Source organism: Panthera onca, chromosome A2, assembly GCF_046562875.1.
Source record: "Panthera onca isolate mPanOnc1 chromosome A2, mPanOnc1 haplotype 2, whole genome shotgun sequence".
NCBI classification, from domain to species: domain Eukaryota; kingdom Metazoa; phylum Chordata; class Mammalia; order Carnivora; family Felidae; genus Panthera; species Panthera onca.
The window spans coordinates 145,501,363-145,523,968 of record NC_138340.1 but is presented as its reverse complement, the minus strand read 5'-3'; the positions used below and the strand labels follow the sequence as shown (position 1 = coordinate 145,523,968).

Sequence of the window (22,606 nt, the reverse complement as noted above, 5' to 3'; positions counted from 1 at the left end):
CAAATATCCTTTAAGCACCTGCTCTGTGTAAAATCCTGGAGCAGAAACTGAAGAAGGACATCTGAATAATTAGTTTAACCCTCAAATAGCTTATAGCAGTAGTTCTCAAAGTGAACCGTGGAACCCTAGGACCCCTGTGACTTTTTCAAGGGATCCATGAGATCAAAACTATTTGTGTAGTAACTGTGATACTGTGATTTACAAGAAATATATATTTGGTCATCCAAATGGGGGATGACCATTATAGTTAACATACAGTGTTATATTAGTTTCAGGTGTACAATATAGTGATTCAACAATTCTATACTGAGTGCTCATCACAGCATCACAGTAAGTGATCCCTGTCACCTGTTCCATCCGCCACCCCCCCTCTATTAACCATCAGTTTGTTCTCTACAATTAAGAGTCTGTTTCTTGGTTTGTTTCTCTTTTTTTTTTTTCTTTGTTCATTTGTTTTGTTTCTTAAAGTTCACATGAGTGCAATCATTTGGTATTTGTCTTTCTCTGGTTGACTTATTTCACTTAGCATTATATTCTCTAGCTCTCCTCATGTTGTTGCAAATGGTAAGATTTCATTCTCTTTTACGGCTGGATAATATTCCATTGTGTGTATATACCACATCTTCTTTATCCATTTATCTATGGATGGACACTTGGGCTACTTCCATATCTTGGCTATTGCACATAATGCTTCAATAAACATAGGAATGCATGTATTTCTCTGAATTAGTGTTTCTGGGGGGTGCCTGGGTGGCTCAGATGGCTAAACGTGCGACTTTTTTGTTTTAAAATTTTTTAAATGTTTATTTTTGAGAGAGACAGAGACAGAATGTGAATGGGTTAGGGGCAGAGGGAGAGGGAGACACAGAATCTAAAGCAGGCTCCAGGCTCTGAGCTGTCAGCACAGAGCCCGACACGGGGCTCGAACTCCCGGACTGTGAGATCATGACCTGAGCTGAGTCGGATACCCAAGCGACTGAGCCACCCAGGCGCCCCTCGTGTGACTCTTGATTTTGGCTCAGGTCATGATCTCAGTCATGAGATCAAGCCCCAGGTAGGGCAGCGCTGTGCTAAGGGTGGAGTCTGCTTAAGGTTCTCTCCCCTCCTTCTTGTGCCCCTCCCCTAATGCTCTCCCTCAGGGGGAAAAAAAACCCCAATTTGAATTAATGTGGGTTTTTTTAATGTTTATTTATTTTTGAGAAAGAGAGCACAAGCAGGACAGGGACAGAGAGAGGGAGGACACAGAACCTGAAGCAGGCTTCAGGCTCCGAGCTAGCTGGCAGTTCCGAGCCAGACTGAGCCACCCAGGGGCCCCATAAATTAGTGTTTTTGTATTTGGGGGGTAAATGCCCAGTATTGTATTTTGATCTCTGTCCACAGTTCCTGCCTCACAGCTCCTAAAACCCTTATAATTTCTGGTGATAAGGTTGACCAACCAAACTATCTTTCTTTTGTTATGTTATTTAAGGTGACTTTGGGAGTCTACAAAAGGGCAGGGAAGAACTTTTGGCCCCACCCCCACCTCCAGGAAGGGGGAGAGGGGCTGAAGGTTTCATCAGCCAATAGCCAAAGACTTAGTCAATCATGACTACATAACAAAGCCTCCATAAAAACCCAAAGGACTGTGTCCAGAAAGTTTCTAGGTTGGTGAACATATAGAAATGCTGGGAGAGTCGCACGCCTGTAGAGGGCACGGAAATCCCGTGCCCTCTCCGCCCTCTTCCCATCCCTTGCTCGATGTCTCTCTTTACCTGGCTGTTGATTGATTTCCTTTGCTATATCCTTTAATAAACTGGTAAAAATAAATGTTTCCCTCAGTTCTGCGAGCCTCTCTAGCAAATGAGTAAAACCTCGTGGGAATGTCTGATTTACCGCCAGCCAGTTAGAAGTATAGGTACAAAATGGACTTGTGATTAGCATTCTGAGTGGGAGGGAGTCATTGCAACCTCCATCTGCAGGCTAGTTGGTCAGAGGCACAGGTAACAACCTGGGACTTGTGACTGGTGCCTGAAGTAGGGGGCCAGGGGGCAGTCTTATGGGATTGAGCCCTTAACCTGATGCTATCTCTGGGTCAATAGTGTCAGAATTGACTTGAATTCTTGGATACCCTGCTGGTGCCCAGGAATTGCTTGGTTGTATGTATAGGAAACCACCTCTCCGAGACACACACACGCACATTAGAACTGGTCTCAGGGTGCCTGGGTGGTTCAGTCGGTTGAGCAGTTAAGCTTCTGACTTCAGCTCAGGTCATGATCTTGCAGTTTGTGAGTTTGAGCCCACATCGGGCTCTCTGCTGTCAGTGTGGAGCCCACTTCAGATCCTCTGTTACCCCGCCCCCCCTCAAAAATAAATAAAAACACTAAAAAAAACACAATTGGTCTCAGAACAATTTAACAGCCAAGACATGTGCCTTTTTCACTGTGCTTATATTTGCACTAACGGTGTAAACGCAACGGTAGGGTAAACCTACTGCCACCTTAGCACCATATATACCGCGTCGTTATGTGCACATAGTAAAACAGTCAATTTTATTGAAGAACGTGTTGATGAAAGAGTAAAAACTATTAATTTTATTAAATCTTCACCCTTGAGTTCTTGTCTCTTGACTCTTCTGTATAACCAAATAGAAAGTATTCATAAAGCAATTCTGTGTTCAGAAGCGTGCTGTTTCAAAAGCAGACGTATCATGCTTTGAGCTGCAAACTCAATTAGCTATTTTTTCCCCAAAAACACCATTTTTATTTCACTTCAAAGAGCTTTACTTTACTTCACTTTACTATACTTCAAAGAGCAGCTAATAAACAAACTATATGGTTATTCAGACCTGGAGAAAGGACAAATATTTTTTCAAAAATAACAAGTGAGCCTGTCACTTCAAGGAAAATAACTGACAGTATTTGTTGCCAATGATAAAATTGGGGGATTTCAAATGATAATTAGGATTTTGGAAAACTTGTATCTGCCACGGTGAGCCTGATAGCTTTCTCTTACTTTTAAAAAGCCTTTTTGGAAAAGATCCGTGGTAGTGTTAATGAACATGATTTTTGTGACAATAGTTGGAAGGTATGCCTAACTCAGTAAACTGATATTTTCCAAATTGACCAATGTATGATGTTATAAAATCATGCATGGGTTAAAAGATTCTTTCAAAGTGTATGAGAAGCCAATAGACTGGAGCCAAACAAAGTACAATTATGGTTTCTGAATCTCCACGGCAACTCACCTTTAAGAAATTAATATTGCTGAGTTTTGGTGTAATATCAAAGAAGAGTATCCACAATTATCCTAAAAGGCTCTTAAAACGCTTTTCCCTTTTCCAACTACATATTTGGTATGAGATGGGATGTTTTCCATATATTTCAACCAAAGCAACATACTCAGCAGACTGAATGCAAAAACAGATAGAATCCAGCTGTCCTCTGTCAAGCCAAACATTAAAAAGATTTCCACAAACTGTAAAACAATACTCATCATTAAATTTTTGTTTTGGAAAATACAGTTTTTTCTATAACATGTAGTGTGCACCATTATTTTCAAATTAATTAATAAACATTTAAAAATTGCTGTTTAAATTTCTTATACAGTAAATATCAAAAGTTATAACCCACATAAACCTCAGTAATTTTTAAGGATATAAAAGGGTCCTGAGAAAAAGATTAAGAACCAGTATAATAAGAGAAAAAAATAGAAAACACAAATCATAACCCAAGGTCAAAAGTGTGACCACCGTCACGGACCATCTGTTCTTGGGCATCCCAGCTCTTCCTAACTAGGCCTGTGCTACCTACCAGGCTCATGAAGTAATTTATTTGGCCCTGCTGTCGATATAATCAAAATGAGTAAGTCTTTAAGCAAGCATAAAAAGGGCTTAAGCAATACCAAGATAACATGTTAAACCAATCTGAAGTGATAGTTTTTTCTTTACTAGTTTTCTAAATAAATGGCCCGAATTAAATTGGTTTTATTTCTCTGGTATAAACTTAGCCTATAAAGAGAAGTCTTTCACAAAGGACTATATAATATACAACTCCACTGGAAATGCATCCCACACAATCAAATTAGTAATGGAAAGCCATGGAATTTGGTTCCCTGCCTCTCAACAATAGGGAAAAAAAAACCCTAGAAATCCTACACTGGTGCTGGGGATCAGGACACAAAAGATGTCATTCCAAAAAGGGGGTGGAAGGGAAGCACTTTCTAAAGGACCATATGCACATAAGCAATCATTTGTGTTTTTAAAAAGGGAGATACAAACACACTTTTTGCTTAGCCTACCTTAAAGGATACACAAGAAACTGGCAGTGGTGGTGATTTCTGGAGAGGGAGACTGGAAGAGAAACTCATTTTTTCCACTGTATTCCTTTTATATTATTTGATCTTTTAGCCATGTGCATATAAAACTTATGCAAAATAAATATTTTTAATTTTTTAATGTTTATTCATTTTTGAGAGAGAGAGACGAAGGAGAACACAAGTGGGGGAGGGGCAGAAAGAGAGACAGAGGGAGACACAGAATCTGAAGCAAGCTCCAGCTCTGGCTGTCAGCAAAGAGCTTGATGTGGGGCTCAAACCCATGGAGCACAAGATCATGACCTGAGCCGAGGTCAGACGCGCCAGGTGCCCCCAAAATAAATATTTTTAGAACATCACTTGTACACCATCCATTCCTCTAGTCTTTTATCTCAAATGCAAATTCCAAACACTACTAGTAGGTATGGAAATCATTAAATGCATATTTATTACATAAGCAGTGGACACACATTCCATATACCTGACAGAAGAATCAAAAGCAGCCTGTCCATCAACCAAGACCTGATTACAGAAGGAGCACCTAACAATGCTATCCACCTGCCCGGCGTTGATATAGTTGCTACTTCAATGGCAACTTTTTTCTTTTTTATATTCACTACAGCATTTGCTTTAAGAAATATTCTCAGAATACCACCAGAGTAGGTAAGTCTAAAGACTCCTTTAAACCACGCAGCAACATAAAATTCAGAATAGAGCTACTACTATGCACTAGGCACCATGACTTGATAACGTAACACTCGTAACACACAACATAACGCGTAACAATGTACACCTGGGTCTAAAACCTAACTACACGCTTTGGATTTAATAGTTACACCAATAAAAAAAGATGGAGGTTTTAACCAATTTCCCGGTTTAACAAGCCAATCTTATGATGTGGCTACAATACACATATTCAAATGTGGGCTTATTAATCATAGTGGCTACACAGTGCCCAGAATACAAATACCCACTGTAGTTTGTACTTATCAGGCCAATCTCACAACTCGTGCTGGGTTCTAGGCCACACATAACATCTAGAGACCCTAACAAAGCACAGTAGGGTCAGAACAGTTTGATATGTGGAAGGCAACATTTAATGAGTTAGCTATCATGTGGAAAGTACTTCACATGAATTTTTTTTTAATGTTTATTTTTGAAAGAGTGCAAGTGGGGGAGGGGCAGAGAGAGAGACAGACAGACAGACAGACAGACAGAATCCGAAGGCTCCAGGCTCTGAGCTGTCAGCACAGAGACTGACACAGGGGCTCAAACTCATGAAACACAAAATCATGACCTGAGCTGAAGTTGGATGTTTAACCAACCGTGCTATGCAGGTGCTCCCTTCACATGAATTTTTCTTAAATCTTCACATTACCAATGATACAGGCATTACTAACCCTGTCTTAAGATTACAGAGATTCAGACTCAGAAAGGGCAAGTAACATGCTCAAATTTGCACGCAACTTAGCATTAACAGGATTTAAACCCAGAGCCCCTGTAACAGATTGAATGGTGGCTCCCCAAAAGGTAAGTCCGTATCCTAATTCCTGGAACCTGCGAGTGTTACCTTATTCGGAAAAAAAAGGTCTTTCAGATAGAACTAAACTAAGCATCTTGAGATGAGGAGATCACCCTGGATTACCCAGGTTGGTCCAAAATCTAATGACAAGTGCCCTTATAGGAGTGAGGCCAACAGAGATTATACAGAGAGTAGCTCACAGAGGCATATAGCCACAAGTCAAAGAAAGCTAGCAGTCACCAAAAGCATGAAGTGGTAAAGAAAAGATTCCTCCCTAGAGCCTCCAGAGGGATTGTGGCCCTACAAACACCTGATTCCTGACTTCTGGGCTCCAGAACTATGAGAGAATTTCTGTTATTTTAAGGCACTTACTTTATGGTAATTTGTTATGGTAGCCCTAGGAAACAGCCCCCTCAACTCTTTCCAGCATACCCCATTACCTTTCCAAGAAGGCTGAAGGTCCCAGGGACATTTAAACCAAGAGACAATTCAAAAGGGGCACCTGCTCAGTTGGTTAAGCATCTGACTCTTGATTTTGGCTCAGGTCATGATCTCACGGTTTTGTGGGATCCAGCCCCATGGCATCAGGCTCCACGCTGACAGTGCAGAGCCTGCTTGGGATTCTCTCTCCCGCTCTCTCTGCCCTTCCCCCCACTTGCATGTTCTCTGTCAAAAATAAACTTTTCTTTAAAAAAAGGCAACTCAGAGGACTTTATAAAGAAAATATAAAATATTGATTTGGGAAGTCCTAGAGAACAAAAGGTAGGACCAGCAGGGAAAACTTACAGGGAGAAATTTCAGTTGAAATTAAGTTTTCTAATTTATGTCTTAAAGATTAAAAATTAAACAGCCTTTGTTAAGTAGTACATTTCCTATCATTGGATGTGTTCAAGGAGAGACTGATGATCATGTAACTTTGGGGAAGGGGGTGGCTTAGATGACTTAGAATCTGGTTCCACCCGGCGTTCCCAGAAATTATAAAGTATTAGATGGCACCACAAAGTGGTAATAAGGTAAAATATTAAATGAATTTTGCAATGTTTCCACAATCATTCAAATAAATACTGACTGCTTGTTACATTGTCAGGCACTGTGGTTGATAATGGACACTATGTTTGTATCTATGATCATGAAGCTTTACAAGCCGGTGGGAAAGACAGACATGTATCGAGTAATATACAAACAAATGTAAAATGACATGTATAACACACATGGTAAAGTGCAAAAATGAGGGAGATCTGAATAAAGTTCCTGAGGAAATTATGCTCGAGGATAGACCTCAAAGTCATAAAATGTATATGATTTTACTAAAAAGAGATGAAAGGGAAAAGCTTTCCAGGCAGAAGGAACACCAGCAGGAAAGACCTTATAGTTAGGGGAGCATGACTAATAAAAAATGAGTCCAAAAGTTACCAGGTACCACATAAAAGAGCTTTGTCTTCATCCTAAATTCAATGGGGGAAATGACCAGAGCTGTGTATTTAGAAAAGATCGATTCATTCTGGCTGCACTGAGAATGGACTAGGGCTTAGCCAGAGTGGATGCAGGTAGACCAGTTGGAGGTTATTCCAACAGTCCAAGAAAGAAACCATAGCAACTCAGACATAAGTGGTAAAGGTGAAATGAAGAGGGCAAATTGAGTTTAGAGAGTTAAATAAACTTTCTAAAGGATTTGGTGGCACTGAAAGATGAAAGTTTCTAAGAAACCAGATGAAATGGTGGTACCATTCACTGAGGTGAGCCAGAGCTGAACAGGACCAAGTTTGATAAGGGAATTTCATTTTGAGAAGTGCTTCTGAAGCATCCAAGAAATGCCAACTGGGCCATTGGATATAGGGTTCTGAAACTTCACTGTAGGCCGAATCTGAGTGTGCATATTTACATGGAACAACTGCACAGACTTTTATCATTAAGGGAAACTAGTTATTGTTACAAAGTAATCAATTCTCTTAAAAAAATTTTTTTTAACATTTATTTATTTTTGAGAGAGAGAGAGAGAGAGAGAGAGAGAGAGAGCACGAGCGGGGGAGGGGCAGAGAGAGGAGACAGAATCTGAAGCAGGCTCCAAGGCTCTGAATTGTCAGTACTGAGCCCGACACAGGGCTCGAACCCACAAACTGTGAGATCACGACCCGAGCTGAAGTCAAACACTCAACTGACTGAGCCATCCAGGCTCCCCAGTAATCATTATTCTTAAAAAAAAGATAATTTCAAAATCATGCTAACCTAAAAGACAAGAATCACTACTGTACTCAAAGCCCTAAATTACTACTAAACAAAGATTACCTATTTAAAGGGCACTGGATATTTGGATATATACCACTCTCTGGCTACAAAATGGATTTCTTCAGAATAAAGACAATTCATCTTGGTGGACTCTCAACTTAGAATTAGCTACTGTTCTCAAGTATTTTGGACACAAAAACTGAAAACAAGTTTAACAGGCAATAAGTTTGTACGTATTATTCTCAGATTTTCTACCTCTCGCTGTCTGGAAGACATTGATTTAAGCATCTTTTTTTCAAAAAAATTTTTTTGATGTTTATTTTTGAGAGAGTGTGAGGAGAGGAGAGGTAGAGCGAGAGGGAGACACAGAATCCCAAGTAGGCTCCAGGCTCTGAGCTGTCAGCACAGAGCCCAACATGGGGCTTGAACCCTCGAACCAGGAGATGATGACCTGAGCCAAAGTCGGATGCTTTAACCAGCTGAGCCACCCAGGCGGCCCTGACTTAAGCATCTTAACTGTCAGGTATAGTTTTTCTCCTAAAAAAGATTCTAATCTTCAAAGTAAAAGGGAAGAGAATAAACAAACTTTTTTCTTCTGACACACACTTCCACAGGCTTTACACTATACTTGCTTGAAAAAGGACTAAATTGCTTTGGACATTAGTTGCCATAACTAAGGAACTATTTACCCTAGGTTTGTTTTCCATTTTGTATAAAATACAAAAAGCAAACCAACTACCAGAGGGATTAAAGACAGACCTAAATGAGAAGGCAGGAAAACTGGGTTATGTTACCAACTGCAAAGAGAATCCACTGTATAAAACCTTTAAGGAAGTTAACTTTGAGAAAAATCAAGTTATTTTACATAAAATTAGTATTATATATACCACGTACTTCACTGAGGGGAAGCACAAATGAGATTACGTAACATTTTATATTTGTACACATATTTAATTTTATATGTACAAAATCTTTTGAAATCCCCATAATGCTTAAAAACCCAAGTATTAATACTTCTGTATTATACTACTGATGCTACTAATATCTAATTTGTTCTCAATAAGAACAGAAAAACTCAGAAGGTCCCAGGGTAAAATAAAAGAACCAATAATATATTGAGATGAACTTGTTCACTTCAGAAACTACCTTGCAAATAGACATCTTAGCTCAGGAAGTATGAGAGCAGGGTGGAGAAAAAACGAATTATTATGTGAATGAAATTGAGGTTAACCCAGGATTTAGCTTTCATTCTTCACTAAGTAAGCTTTCACAGGCAAGCCCTTTCGCCCTTACTCCAAGTTATCCTTACCTCAGCAAAACCACACAGAGCACGAAACAAACAGCAAGCATTTTCTGAACAAATTTGAATTTGGAGAGAAACTTTTAAATATTTTTAATATTTCATTAAAACAAATGGATTTACAACTGCTGCACTAAGAATATTTCAGGGCAAAGATAAACAGATGGATTAAATATCCTCAGACATTTTTGGTTCAAAACAATATGCAGGGTATAATTCCATTTATCATATACAGTATGTGCATGCACATACATATACCCCTAAAGGAATATCTAAAACTATTATTCATTATCTTTGTATCGTTGTACATTTTTGTAAATTTGTACAAATTTTTGTAAATTTGTATGTATATTTTAAATTTTCTTCTTTTTGCTTTCTTACAATGAACACATATACATACCTTTTTACTTTAAGAAAATACCAGATTTATTAACATGTCATAACACAGACTCAGAATTAATTTTAGAAGGAATTTTTATTCAGAAGAAATTTTAGATATCATTTCTATCCTCTTCATTTTTCAAGTGAGACAACAGGCCCAGTGAGGATAAATAACTTGCCTGCCCAAAATCTGACAGTGAGTCCTTAGGGCCGTAATTATATCATCCATGCTTGTGTGTGTGTGTGTGTGTGTGTCGGGCTGGGGGGGGGGGGGGGGGGCGGCGAGGTTATAAAAGTTAACGCATTTTCACTAAAGATAGTTTGAAAGTTACAAGAAAAAAGATGAAAATCACCTATATGCTTATAAATCAAAGATAACCATTTAACTTGAAGGGTTTTTTGGGTTGTTTTCTTTGTTAAATTGCTCACTACAAAAATTATTTATTTTCAATATAGAAAAACTTTTAAAATATAGAACCAAAAATTAAGGGAGAAAAGACAAAAATTTTAACATTCCGTTATATAACTGGTGATGTCAGAATCATTACTTTCTTAGACTTAGTACCTGAAGCCAGTTTTGGATCAAAAGACTACTTCTGTGATGGCATTTTTATTTAGCAAGCCTTGGTTGGTTCTTTAATTGGTGGGTTATTTTTATGTAGGGGCTAAGAATTTTATTTCATAATTGTTTAATAAAAGACAAAGGACTAGGGCACCTGGTGGCTCAGTCAGTTCAGCGTCTGACTTCGGCTAGGGTCATGATCTCACGGTTCATGAGTTCATGAGTTCGAGTCCCACCTGGGGCTCCCTGCTGTCAGCCTGTCAGCACAAAGCCTACTTCTGCTTCGGATCCTCTGTCCCCCTCTTTCTGCCCCTCCCCCGCTTGCGCTCTCTCAAAAGTAAATAAACATTTAAAAAAAGTATGTTTCTAAACAACAACAAAAAAAGACAAAGGACCAAAACGCAGCAAACAAAGGATAAGATAAAATACTCCTTGGGGCGCCTGGGTGGCTCAGTCGGTTGAGCATCCAACTTCAGCTCAGGTCACGATCTCGCCATCCATGAGTTCCAACCCCGCGTCGGGCTCTGGGCTGACGGCTCAGAGCCTGGAGCCTGCTTCCGATTCTGTGTCTCCCTCTCTCTCTCTCTGCCCTTTCCCCGCTCATGCTCTGTCTCGCTCTGTCTCAAAATAAATAAACGTTAAAAAAAAAAATACTCCAATTCTATTTAGGAATCTTATCTGTAGGGTTAGTGACTGTAAAGATAATCCACATACACAAGCTAATTACAAGTTACAAGCACACATTTTCTATGCTTAAGATTACCCAAAATATTTATTCATTGCTTTCTTGCATTTACCAATACTTCTATAGGGTATTCTATAAAAAATTGCTGGCATTGGGTCGCTGGGTGGCTCAGTCAGTTAAGCGTCGCTCTTTGGCTTAGGTCCTGATCTCATGGTTCAGGAGTTCGAGCCCAGCATCTGACTCTCTGCTGTCAGCATGGAGCCTGCCTTAGATCCTCTGTCTCCCTCTCTCTGCCCCTACCCCAGGTGTGTGCACACAACTCTCTCTCTTAAAAATAAACAACTCTTTTAAAATAAATAAATGAGCACTTTAGAAAAACATTGCTGGCATTAATTATAGAAAACACATGAGTTATGAACAAATATAAAAATAAGCTAATCAAACTAATAAGCTACTGAACCACCATCAACTCAATTTGCAAGACATCAAAAAAAACTATTTCACCTTTACCTTGTCCTTTTAAAATTCCTACCTTCTATACACTTTTATTTTTTTAATGTTTTTATTTATATATTTGAGAGACAGAGAGAGAGAGAGAGAGAGAGAGAGAGAGTGCAAGCGGGGGAGGGGGCAGGAAGAGAGGGAGACAGAATCTGAAGCAGGCTCCAGGCTCTGAAATGTCAGCACAGCGCCCAACGTCGGGCTCAAATCCACAAGCCCTGAGATCATGGCCTGAGCCGAAATTGGACGCTGAACCAACTGAGCCACCCAGGCGCCCCACCTTCTATATTGCTTATAAAGCACATAAATGTATTAGGACAAGAGCACAGGAACATCATTTATAAATAAATGTGATTCAGAATGTGAGCTCAAAATTTTACTTGTAAGGATGACAATCAAAAGTTGGAGATCACTGGGCCATGTGAGTGGCTGCCAGCTAAGCCTCTGACTCTTGATTTCAATTCAGGTCATGATCTCATGGTTCATGGAATCAAGCCCCAGGTCAGGCTCTGCACTATTAGATGGGATTCTCTCCCCATCTCTCTGCCACTCACTCATGTACACGTGCACATGCACGCACTCTCTCAAAATAAGTTGGAGATCACCCCAAACCTAGGGCCTAGCTAACAAAACTGTCTCCTGATATCAAAGATCCAAAAATTATAGAGGAAGAAAGTAAAAATGACCAGTTATCTAAAATTTTAGAATGAAATAATTTTGGAATAAATAAGATCTAATATGGAACATTATTAAAAATTTGCCTAAACTTCTGGGGCGCTGGGTGACTCAGTCGGTCAAGCATCCAACTTTGGCTCAGGTCATGATTGGTTTGTGAGATCGAGCCCACATGGGGCTCACTGCTGTCAGTGCAGAATTTGCTTCAGATCCTCTGTCCCCTTTTCTCTGCCCTTCCATAACTGTCATACTTCTGAAAGACCCTATAGGGGTCCAATGGTATTTTCATTTCATGGTCAGAAAAATTAAGCAAGGAGAGAATTTCTTGCCCCAAATGAGTGGACTGAAACATTTGTGCATTTTAGAAAATTTCCAAAGTACAAGCAACTCCCAACTTAAAAAAATTTTAGTGCAATCTATGAACCAGTTAGATTTCTTTCAAAACTTATTTTCTCTTTAGAATAGTAATTTGAGGGGAGCCTGGGTAGCTCAGTCGGTTGAGTGTCTGACTTCAGCTCAGGTCTTGATCTCACAGTTCGTGAGTTCAATGCCTGCATCGGGCTCTGTGCTGACAGCTCAGAGCCTGGAGCCTGCTTTGGATTGTCTCCCTCTCTCTCTGCCCCTCCCCCGCTCACACTCTGCCTCTCAAAAATGAATAAACATTAAAAAAATAAAAATTAAATAAATAAAATAAAAATAAAATAGTAACTTGATCTCTCACAAAGCCCATTGTATATAGTGCATGAATAGATAGTCATATACTAGTGTGAATCCTGGAGTATAAAACAACAACAACAACAACAACAAACCCAGAAAACAAAACAAAACCCCAAGGAATCCAGAAGACTTGGCAAGATTCTGAAACTGGTGAAGCTTTGCTTTGACATTCCTCCCACCTTCCTTCTGGTGCTCGTAGTCCCATCTCCTAGAGGTGCCTCAGATCTTCCCAAAGTTCCTCACTTGAGATACTCACTCAAAATTTCTTCCCCTTGGGCTGTCCCAGTCAATCCGGTTAACTGATTTCAGACAACTAACACAATAAATATCTGACTGAATTACCAATACTGAAAAGGCCTTTGACTTTTCTGTGTGTCAAGAATGCTTTGAGAATCTCAGAAAAGTTATGGACCCTCTCCCCAGAAAAATCACACACACATACAAAATTTTTCATACAATTTCAAGAGATCAGGGTTACATGGCCAAAATATATCCATGAGTCCCAGAACTATAAAACCCAGGTTAAAATACCTCTGCACTTAACATGTAAATATTATAAAACCTCAAAACTTTTCAAGAGGAATTTGTATTTTAAGAGACTATAAACTCAAACATACTATACACTCAAATCTATAAACTCCATTATTTTTTTTAATGTTTATTTATGACAGAGACAGAGCATGAGGGGGGGAGGGGCAGAGAGAGAGGGAGACACAGAATCCGAAGCGGGCTCCAGGCTCCAAGCAGTCAGTCAGCACAGAGCCCACATGGGGCTCGAACTCACGAACCACGAGATCATGACCGGAGCCAAAGTCGATGCTTAACCAACTGAGCCACCCAGGCACCCCAAATCTATAAACTCTGTTAGAATTTAAGTTTCCTCCCAAAGCTTTTATACTGTAATTCCCGTAAGAGAAGGGGGAAGAATAGGACCTATTTCTAAGCATGGGTCATCTATTAAATCGGGTTTTATAAGCCTTACCCCCTGTATTCAATAATGCTCCAGAAATCTATTGTGTTTAAACTATCATGATTCCTGGCAAAACAATACACATGCATACACACACACACACACACACACACACACACACACACACACACACACCTTTTATCTCTGAAAATTCCTTTTATCTCTGAATTGCCAAACACACACACACACACACACACACACACACACACCTTTTATCTCTGAAAATTCCTTTTATCTCTGAATTGCCAAATCCAGTTTTCACCCTAATGAGCTCTCTGTAGTATTTCAGGTTGCTAAATTCCCCATTAAAATTCCCTTACCCTCTAGACTCAGCTTCTTCAACCCCATACTATTTATCTTACCTCTTTAGCCATTCTTTTTCAACTTCCTTCATAAGCCCCTCTTCTTCCACCTGACCTACAAATGTAGCTGCTTGGCAAGGTCGCCCTTAGTCTTTTCTTCAGTCCTGATTTTATACTCTTTGGCAATTTCTAGATGACATTATGCTAATGAATACAAATCTCATAATTGATCCCCACTTCCCTTTCTGCGCCAGCCTACATCTGTCAATAGGGACCTATATGACATATCTCGATTCCCACATTTAGAACCATACCCTATTACCTTCTTCCTCAAATTCTGTTATTCCAATACATTCCCTATCTTAATTAAAGGCATCATCATTCATTAACGAACTCTAATCTTTGAACTCCCCCATGCTGTTCCCAATCAGGTCACAACAACCTCATCAGCTTCATTTCCCACTACTCCCTAAGTACAGAAAAGTCTACTGGCTATTTCTCAGACTATCAATGCCCTTCTCCTAGCCTCTTCTCCATCAGGCGAAACAGCGACTCACCTTTCCAAGCCCTACTTAAAGATCTCCTACATGAAGTCTTCCCTAACCTCACTTTCTACTTGCATCACTCACCCTCTCCCTCTATAAATCCCACACCAATTTTTCTTTACTTCTCAACATGCTATATGAATGGATAGTTGAGCCCTTATCTTCCTCCCCTAGTAGAAAAGGCCTGTGGTTTATATGTTACCGTAGCACTTAACACGTGCCTGGAATAAAGTAGGTCTTTAATCAATGTCTGGTGAATGAATGGCAAAACTCCAAAGTGAGGACATAGTTAAGGTTATTTCTCAATGGAGGGTATGCCCCCTTTTGAACATAAAATAATAATTAAGTCCCCGAGTCCCTCACTCCCCATTTCTAGTCTACTGCTTAGTTTTAAGCAAGGTTTCATGGGGACATTTCCTCACTTCCTCTTGTTCTTTGTAGGGTTAGCTGCCAGCCTAACCACATTAGCATTCAGGAGCAGCAACAAAACAGACTCTCCAAGTTCTAAAAAGCAAAGACTTTACAATTACCAATAGTAAAATACAAGCTCCTTTTTAAAAATAGTCTTAACGTTTATGCATACAAATCTCATTCTTCAAGATTCTGAAAAAGGTTTGGCATAGTTTATCCAACAGGCACCATTTAAGAGTTCTTAAGAAAATGTCCACTTGTCCAACTATCTCAACCAAAATTTACACATTTATAACCATAGAAATCAGCATGCATGAATTAACCTAAATAATATGCTTATATACTAAATACACTATAAATAGTAGTCTAAGTCACCAGATGACCCACACATAATTAGCTCTTTTAGCTTCTTTTAAAAATACATGTCCAAAATTCCAGTGATCATCCCAATCTATAAGACTAGATTCTTTTATCAGTATCACCCTTTCTCCCTCTTCTCCCCACCAACTTTCACACACACACACACACACACACACACACACACACACACACACCCCTACCTCCCTTAACAGACCTGGTTTCCTCAAGAAATGATCTGATAGCTTAGGAGCAGTTTGATAAGGCAGGCTACATGGTCTGGGATTCTGGAGAAGATTCCATATGATACAATTATCTTCTAAGAGACTGCTGTTGGTGACAGAATACAGATTTGCCTCAAGAGATCACAAATGTGGTAGACCTGCCATAACTGTCCCCTACTTTTTTTGTTTTTTGTCTTTTAAAAATATACTAGAATCTCACTCTCAACTTGTATTTCTGTCTTTTCTTCAGTTCATATAAATGTTCACATTTTAGGCATACAGACCTGGTGAAAAGACAAAAAAAAAAAAAAAAAAAAAAAGACATGGTGAAATGTGTTTGAAGCTTCAGTAACTAAACTGCACCAGGGTCAAAAACTCATTACCCTAATTCTGAACTGCACTTCAAAAAAAAAAAAAAAGAAAAGAAAAAATGTATGCTCCAAAGCATATATAATCCACTTATTTTTCTTGAGCAGTCAAAAATTCTTTTCATTTTCCAAGTTTTGTCCATATTACATCGAAATAACTTCAGACAAAGCATTCTTGTTGCTCCAGGATTAAAACTTTCCAATAGCTCAATGTGGTTGTAATCTTCTGGAAACACCTGAAATTGATTTGTTTCACCTCCTTTTACTCTTTCTCTTCCAGCCTGTTCACCTTAGGAGAATATTGATGGACAAAAGTTCGAACTGAAAAGTCCAGAAAGTGGATAATCTATCCCCTAGCTAATAAGAAAGGAACTATGATACATAATACACAAAAATTGACATGTATCCAGAGCCTCAAAAACAAACAAACAACCCACCCAATGACTGGACTTGGTCTAAATAAGCTTAACAAGTAGGTTTCTTTTTCATTGCTGTTTTACTGAGCATTTATGGAAAACTATATTTGGGTAAGCTCAGGCTAGCTTTAACTCTCAAGAAAAACATGAAAAAACGGAGAGAAAAATCTTCTAATTTTTTTTTTTTTTTTAGAAAATAAAAGATTGGTATTTATTTTAAGGCTGCTTTTCCAAATACAATAAACACTATATACATATATATATATATATATATACATATATATACACACACACACACACACACACACACACACACATATAATTATATAATTAATGAGCATCACACAGTCACAAACATCTAAATTCAAATATCACATTTCCTGGACTAATTACAACCCAAGAGGGTGCACTCAAATTCTTGAGGTTAGAGTAGACACTTCTGAGACTCAACAACCAGAGTTCCCACTTTAAACTTCCAGTTTTTCAGTGGCACTGAGTAGATGAACAAGCTCACTGCCACACAAAGCTGGGCTTGCCTAAAGAGGTCTGACAGGAGCTGAACACACGCAATAACTTCCTGTTCTCCAGAGGACTGGAGGGTGTGCTTCTACAGGCTGACAATTCATAGACCTTTCAAAACCCAAAAGTTAATGTCTTTTCAAATACTTTTGAAAAAAAATTTTAATTCCAAAAATTACTGTTCATCATTATTATTCCCCAGTTATTTACTGAATATCATTATATAAGGAAAGAGGTATAAAAAAGTTAATCCCAGACCCCAAGGAGCTTAAATTTCCCTTAAAACAGTTACCCATTTGTGATTACTTCACATAAAATACTTCTCGAAGACCAACCCAGGGGTCTGGTTGAATTCACAGTACATAGGCAATGCAAATTCAGGTATTTAAATCATAGGGAGTTTGTCTTCAGCTCCCTAACAAAATTAGAGATGGATGTATACTTGCAATTCAATAAAAACAAGAAACCTATAATTTGGGGAATATACATGAATTGGAAGGGAAACCTGAAATCCTTTCTGTATCTGGACAAGGTCTCTCATTATTTCCTGTTCTTATAGTTACTTCCTAAATCCAGAAGCTAAATTTCCTTAAAACCTGATAAGAAATCTATTTCCATGAAAACGCTTGGCTTAAGATTTTTTTTTTTTTTTTTTGCTAAATAAGAAATATGACAGCTACTAAGCAAAAAGTCATTTTTTGTCATATATGTTGCGTTGGGCGGGGGAGGGGAAAGGCACATAGGATGAAATCAAAGGATTTCAAATAAGGATGTGCCAAAAAATAGTAAGCAGTATTTATTAACCTCATTATATTTTTTGTCTTTGTCATGAACCCAATCAAAAGTCACATCTAACTCCTGTCAGAAAAAAATAAAAAGTCCCTTGACACAAACAATTTTGCACACAATTTAGGACCCAATATACTGCACTACATGTGATAATTGTATGTTCCCTCTCCTGCTCATAAAACAAGGCAATTACACTCATGCGCAGATAGAATACTCATATTTTCACTACCTTATGAGAAAACATGTCAAACTAATTTCAAACACAATTCTAGGGATTCGGGATACTACTACTGAATTTTAAAAACAAATCAAACAAAAAATCCCCAGCATCTCCAAGGCCCCTCCTCCCCTCTTTCCTTGAGTGAAAAACAACCCAATAACTTACTGTTAAAAGCCAGAGTAAAAGGGTTTTTTTTTTTTTTTTTTTTTAAAGGCCTGGACCAAGATGAAATAGGAAAAGGAAAAGGATCACTGTGGGCACAGATGATGCCCTGGGGAAAAAGGTGAGATGCACATACCCATTCTCCTGTGAGCACTGTCCAAGCTGACAGGTTCACTCACACTGCCTTCGCTTTAGAAGTTTCCCGATACATTGTCTCTACACACTTAAGAAAATGTGAATTTTGCTCTGACCACAGAAAGAATTAAGCACAACTGACACCAGCTCTAAAGTAAGGAATTAATATATTCTAATCTAACGCTTAAGAAGGGATGGAGTTCAGGCAACAGCTCCTCCAACTGGCTGGAGCAGATTATCATTTGAAGCCCTAAAAATACTAAGATTTTTAAACAACTCCAAGTTCTGATGGGTACAGTCAGATGCACTATGAAACTTTGGGACCAGCGGCAACGACACAACAGGTGAGAGAGGCGGTGGACATCACTGCACAGTGAGGTGGACAACATGCAGGGCAAACCCTTGAGTTCCCCGAAAGGCTGGGGACATGAGATAATACCCGTGCACAAGGCCAAGACCCCGTCTTTACAGTGGCAACAGTTCTGTTCCTTCCGAGGGTCGCGCCACTCCCCCTCTCCTCACCCAGGGGACCACCACCCCAGGCACAGGAAGAACCGAGGCCCCTCCGCGGGCAGCATCTCAGCTGGGGGAAGAAAACACAATGTCGCTCCTTATTTCTGCGTACAAAAGGACTTTGCGCCCTCCTCCTCCAACTGCCGCCACTGCTGCCCGGGCCGCCTCCTAACTTGCAAGAAGGTGGGCAACGCGCCATATTCCAGCGTCCCCCGGTCTACCTGGGTAACAAGCCCACGCCACCCCGGCGGGAGGGAAGCTTCGGAAGCCGCCCAAGAGCCAGCCTCCTCTCCCGCAGGAGACAGCAGCTCCCGCGCCCCGGCCCAGCCCGCCGCGCCGCCCGCAGACCAGCCCCGGGAAGGGCCGAGGGGGCGAGCGGGGAGCCGCGGCTCCGGTCCCGCGCAGCCCGCCCACCTCCCGCTCCCGGCGCGCTCTCCCGGGCCTCCCGCTCCCGAGCCCGCGGGAAGGCCGGGCCCGGGCCCCGGGTTCCACGGTGGAGAGGAGGCCGCGGCCCCTAGAGCCTCAGGCGGCGGGGGAGGCCGGAACCCTGGGGCTCTCGGGAGGGCAGCGCCTCCCTCCCGAGCCCGCCAGGACGCCTGGGGCCTAGTGCGGCCTGCGCATCCTCGGGGTGGCGGTTTGACTGGGCCGGGCCGGGGCCCCCCGCCCGAGGCGGGCCGAATCCGGCGGGGGCCCAGGCCCGGAGCCGGGGGCGGCAGGGTGCAGGCTGCGGGGCGGGCCGGCCGGCCGGCGGGCGGGCGGCGTGTTGCGGCTGCGCCGGGGCTGAAATAGCTGGAGATTGCGCGGTAGGGCACTCACCTCAGAGCGGCTGCGCTACCGTGGGCCTGCGCCGTGGAGACTGCGACCGCGCCGGCTCCTCGCAGCCTCCTGCCACCAGCGGCAATGGCGAGCGCTGCCGCCTCTGCCGCCGCCGCCGCCGCCGCCGAGGAGGGGGAGGGGAGGGAGATGAGGCACGCACGCGACGCACGGGCTCGGCTTCCCCGCCCGGCGGCCGCCATGATGGGGAGGTCGGAGCTGCCTCTGCGGGGCTGGCCCGGAGGGGGTTCTGAGCTAGGGTCCCTGCCGTTATCTTCGGCCTCCTCGAGTACGCATTTAGCTTCAAAGGATTGGATGGGGCCGGGACCACGGAGGCAACTGGATTAGTTGGACTCTCGGGAGAGTGGCGCAAGCAGCCCAAGATGGTTGCTAATCTGGAAATAGTAACATTTCTCGCCCCCCGGCCGCGAGAATTAGCACCTCCTGAATGAGCCTCGGCAATCGGTAACTAGCTTCCTCTGTTTCCTCAGCCTTGCCAGTCGGATCTACATCCTCTTATGGAATGACCTTTGTTTTCCGATTTCAAACCCTGCCCAAGTATTTAAAAGCAGAAAATTGTGTACAAAGCAATATATTAATTTATCCGCTCATTCACTCGTTTGGCGAACATTTCTAGAGGACCCTTTATGTGCCAGTTTTGCCCTGGGCACACTGGAAATGTAGACGAAGTCCTTGCCCTCAAGGGTTTTGAAGTCCTTGCCCTCAAGGGTTTTGTACGTTGAGTGCAAGCAAGAGGGACCCCCCCCCCCCCCCAAGCAGGTGAGAGGTAAAGAGGAGTGGGTAGCAGAAAAACAATGTAAGAGACATAGGAGAGGTAGTTTGTGTTCTTGGTTTTTAAAAGTGTGATGAGGAAACTACATGCTTCAGAAGCACTAACGATGATTACTTAAATCCTAGGCCCCAAGTGGTGTCGCCACAATCTTGGCTTGTTAGCCCAGGAACCTGCATTTTTAAAAAACGCTCCTACTCACACGTCCTGATGATTCTCATGGACAGCATAATGTAAGAAGCATTGCATTAAGATGCATGGTTAGTTCAGGCTATCTATCATCTCTAATCAAGACACTGCAAAAGACTTCATGATCTCCCTGCCACAGGAATTGCCCTCCCTAATCCATTCTCCACCCTACAGTTTGAATGGTCTTTCAAAAAAGTAAATCATGTCATTTCCCTGCTTAACAGGTTTAATAAGATCCCAGCGCACATAAGTTAAAGCCTAAAATTCTTTGAGCTGGCTTCAGAGCCCTCCATGACCTCACTCTTGCTGCCACCTTTGACCTCATCTGCCACAGACTTCTCCCTCAGACTGCAGCCAAATTGGGAAGCTCTCAAGTCATACAAGGCAGAAAGTTCTCCCGCCTCATAATTTTTGCAAGGGTTGCTCTCTCTGCACAGAACTTGCTTCTCACTCTTTACTCCTTCTAGTCACCCGCTCAAACTTGAATAATTCCTGCCACTTCTTAAGGTCTCAACATTAATGCCATTTTTTTCTGCAAGAAGCGTTCTCCCGTCCCCCCAGTTGAGTGCTTTGACTCTTCCATCATCATACCCAGAAAATTCTGTGCTCACTTGTGCTTATTGAGCACCCACAATGTGTCAGGCCCTGTTTTTAGTCCTTTACACACATTATCTCCTTTCTCATTTAATTCCCAAGGAGGGTCCACAAGGCAGATATTACTGTTATTATTATCTCATTTTGCAGATAGAGAAACAAGGGCACATAGAAATTACTTGCCCAAATCCAGACAGTAAGAGGTGGGGCCAGGTCTGAAAGCCATCAGCTTAACCTCAGAGTTATGCTCTTGACCATTACTGGGATTTTCGTGTTGCAGGTTGATACCCACTGATGAAGCACACAATTAACTTAGTGGGTAATGACCAAGATATCATAAAAGAAATAGAAAATATCAGAGAACACCAGACTTAGTAAGGCTCCAGTTTTGTGAAACTTTTATTTCAGATATATAAGTGTATGTACATAGGTGCGTGTATCTGTACTGAATCATGATATAAAACACATTTCGTACTAGGTTACAGCTACAAAAAGTTGGAAAGCACTGCATTACTCTTTCTCCACAGCACTTCTCAGACCATGAATTCTCTATAATCCAGAAGCTGCAGGAAGGCAGGGATTTCATCTTGTTCATGATTATATACCATGCAATGCCCAGCTCATAGTAGACCTTCAGTAAACATATAATGAGAGACCTATATGTCCACCCTCCTCAGAAATGCAAATTATTTTCTTAAGACAAATGAGCCTGTGTACCCCAGTTGCTCTGTCCAAAAGGCTTTTTATTCTGGATAACCAAAGATTCTAGAATCAGTCTTAGGAAAAAAGCAGAAAAATCTACCCTAAGAGATTAATGGATTCCAGCAAAGTCACAATGATCAGCTTCAGCACAAGGAAGTCAAGAACTACGGATAGGATAATGTGGGAAGACAATTCTATAAGGTAAGATGTAGGTTGTAGCTGCATTAAGGAAGAGGGGATGACTTGGGGCGCCTGGCTGGCTTAGTCAGTAGAGTATTTGCCTCTTGGTCTTGGGGTTGTGATTTTAAGCCCCATATAGAGCTTACTTGAAAGAAAAGAAAAAAGAAAAGGAAGAAAAAAAGAAAAGAAAGGAAGGAAAGAAAAAAGAAAGAAGGAAGGAAGAGAAAGAAAGAAAGAAAAAAAGGAAAGAAGGAAGGAAGGAAGGAAGGAAGGAAGGAAAGAAGAGGGGCACCTGGGTGGTTCAGTCAGTTGAGCATCCAATCCTTGATTTTGCCTCAGGTCATAATCCCAGCCAGTGTCGTGGGATCAAACTCCACGTTGGGCTCCCATCTGAGCGTGGAACCTGCTTAAGATTTTCTCTCCCTCTGCCCTTCCCCCTACTCATGTGCGCGCTCTCTCTCTCTCTCTCTCTCTCTCTCTCTCAGATTAAAAATAAAATGAAAGAAGGAAGGAAGGAAGGCTTAAAATGACTTAACTTTAGGGTCCAG

The 22,606-nt window shown here is 41.3% G+C and overlaps 1 protein-coding gene across 6 annotated transcripts in view; it reads right to left on the bottom strand.

Moving 5' to 3' along the window:
* The window catches only part of NRF1 (nuclear respiratory factor 1), a 147,321-nt gene extending 127,577 nt beyond the window's left edge, over positions 1-19,744 (bottom strand). For 2 of the 6 annotated variants that reach the window (XM_078439618.2, XM_078439612.2), the window contains exon 1: positions 19,607-19,744. The gene's annotated coding sequence lies outside the window, so the exon portion shown is untranslated. Of the gene's footprint in view, positions 1-19,011; positions 19,544-19,606 lie in introns of those variants that run through there. The other 4 variants (XM_078439593.2, XM_078439609.2, XM_078439628.2 and 1 more) reach the window with 3 other exon arrangements.
* Between the last annotated feature and the right edge of the window lie 2,862 nt (positions 19,745-22,606).